Here is a 2,891-nt window from a genome sequence, read left to right on the forward strand (position 1 = left end):
ATGGCTGAGGATCCTCTGAATACTGTAGCCAATCATCAGAACTCGATGCCTCAGCTGCCGGTTTATCTTCTTCATTCGAATCCAAATATGCCTCTCCTACGCACGCGGATGCGCCTGCTGGGTTGGCTTCGAGCTCATCGCCCACCTCCAGAGGCTCAGCTCATCCTCTTTGCTCACTCAGACAACCTTCGCACTCTTACCTAAGCAACGGCACAAAGGTAAATCTTGTCATTCGACACCCTTTCTTTAAGTTAACAATCTGAAATAGTCGAAGCCTGAGTGTGTTTCTCACCATGATATTGCAGAGTGTCTGCAAGTTAGTCTTCTTCTGATTCAGTGCTCCCTTTCAGTCCCCAAGTTTGGAAATTTTGCCTTTGAATTTTGATTGCTGAAGAGATTGGCATGGAAAGGAGGGGAGCTTGGTGGTGACAGGAACATTGGCTCTGTCAAAGCAGCCATTAATATGTATGGAGAGAGGATTCTTGAGAGCAGCAGCCCGGCTTTGAGGAATACCCAGAAGAATTACCCCGAGGTAATATTTTATTCATCACTTTTGGATTAATTTTTGAGTTTAGCCAGTGTTTTTAACCGTGATGGTTGATGCTTATTTAAGAATATGCAAGTGTTTCATTGTTTAATTCATTCGAATTCCAATCTCGTGAAGAATTCCTCTTCGAGAGCTAAAGAATTGCTTCTGGCCAAGAAGGACATTACCCGGTACCGCGAGAGGAGAAGGGAATGCCGAGTCCACAAGAGCCGAGGCGGAAACCGAGCTCTCCGAAGCGATGAGCAAGGTCAAGAATCTGAAAGCCGTGGCCGAGGCGTCAAATTCCCAATGCCAAGTCGCAGCTGCGCAATTCAATAAGAGAACAAGGCCGCAGGCGCTGCAGGGCGTTCGGATGAAGGAGAAGTCTCGGTATGAAGAAGTGATGAGAGAGCCTCGAACACGTCAAGCAGGAACTGAGCAAGCTTAAGCTGGACGTGGCTTCTGTGCTGACGAGAAATCGCGGGCAGAGAAAGAAGTGGAAGCGTCGAGCTCAAAAATGCGGTCTTACACAAGCTCGGCCGAAGCGCTGAGGAAGGAGATCGAGGAAGTTGGCGAGAGGAACAGGTGCTGGTCGAGTTGGCGCAAATTGAAGCTCTGAAGGAGCATGCGGCCATCGAAGCTCAGAGAGAGAAGGAATTGAGCGAATACTCAGCAAAGTGGAAGAAACGAGGCAAAAGATAAATTATTTGAGAGAAGTTGAGAATTCGAAGGAGCTAGAGGCTGAATTGGCTGTGACATTATCTGATGTCGATGTGCTACAGAATGAGCTGAAATTAGTGAGAGAAATGGACAAAGGGTTCCGATGGATAATGGCTTCCAGCATCCGGAAGACGGAATCAGAAAGGCGAGGAAGATGAAACCTTAGTCATGTTACGGGCGGTCACAGAGGAATTGGAGAGCGAAAGAAAGAATTGGGGACTGTCAAGGAAAGGGCTTTCAATTTATGTCCTCGATGGACATAATAAGGAATGAGTTGGAAGTTTGTCACAAAGAAAAAAAGAGCTCAGCTGAAGAAAGCAGAGGAGAAAACAGAATTGACTGTCCAAAGTCTCAATTCCAAGCTGCTGAGAGCGAAATCCAAGTTGGAAGCCGCGACAGCAGCCGAGGAGAAAGCTAAGTCGATCGCCTCCAATCTCTCACTCTCCCTCGAACAGTTAAGGACAGAAGCAGAGGCTGCAAAGAAAGAGGAGGAGTTAACTTTGAAGAGACCAAAGCGATTAAGGAAGAGATTCAGAAAACTGATGGTGAGATAGATTTGACTGAGGAAAGACTACAAGCTGCTATGCAGGAGCTTGTAACAGTCAAAGCCTCTAGAAGCGCAAGCACTTGAGAACCTCAGAACTTTAATTGAGAATACAATGAGAGAAAGAGCTGCTTGTATCTCAGCAGAGCTCTTCGATCACTATTTCAAAATTCGAATACGAATATTTGACAGGCCGTGCCACTGGGGCTGAAGAACTCGCAGATAAAAAGGTTGCGGCTCAGGCTTGGGTCGAAGCTTTGAAGGCAAGTGAAAGAGAGATCCTGATGAAGAGCGAGCTGAGACATAGAGAGGGGGAGAGATGAGGGTGGAGGAAGAGCAACAGGTGTATCAGACGGAAAGGTCGCTCTCTGCGAAGAGAAGGGTCGAGGGAGAAATAACAACTTGGAGGCAAAACGGATAAGATCTCGAGAAGCAAGAATGCTCAACTGGCTTTGCCTAGGAAGTCCCCGAGAAAACTTACAGGGGACAATGATGATTTTTTCTCCAGCCACAGAGCAAAGTTCCGCAAGTCAAGTTCACCTGGAACCCATGTTACGGCTCGGTCAACCTCGATAACTCTCAAGAAGAGAAGGAAGGTGATGCCGAACCTATCTAAGCTATTCAGTGGAGGAGATGAAGAAGAAGTCCAAGGAGCTCCGAGATTGAATGGCTGTCCAAACTGGCTTATTTTCCAGGAAGTTTTCAGGAGGTGTAGCTGTTTCCACATGGGGAGACAAGACCGGGATGGTCAATGTTTGCCAGGATTCACCCAGGTGGGGAGCTCACACCAGCATCGTTCCTGTCGTGAGAGCTTCCAAATATCAAAGGCTATTGAAGAGTGCATTGGGAGGTTTGTTTTCTTCCTGCCCTTCATCGGTTTTTGACATTGTTGAGCTCCAGCTACGGCGACAATACACCATTGGCACATTTCTTTTGAGTTTTCTTCTCCCTTGACCTTGTTCCAGTTTCCATGAGCCGTGTCTGATCTAATCGAGCTATTATAAGAAGACCAAATGACTGCCGAGTCAACTTTTGATTACTTATATACAAAAGAAACCTGTTATATCGTTCCTGTTTTTCTGTTTCTTTTCCCCTTTCAAA

The 2,891-nt window shown here is 46.6% G+C and overlaps 1 pseudogene; it reads left to right on the plus strand.

The window, feature by feature from the left end:
• On the plus strand, positions 1-2,674 carry LOC120294457 (annotated as a pseudogene).
• The last annotated feature ends 217 nt before the right edge of the window (positions 2,675-2,891 follow it).

Source organism: Eucalyptus grandis, chromosome 6 (genome assembly GCF_016545825.1).
Source record: "Eucalyptus grandis isolate ANBG69807.140 chromosome 6, ASM1654582v1, whole genome shotgun sequence".
In the NCBI taxonomy this organism is placed as follows: Eukaryota; Viridiplantae; Streptophyta; class Magnoliopsida; order Myrtales; family Myrtaceae; genus Eucalyptus; species Eucalyptus grandis.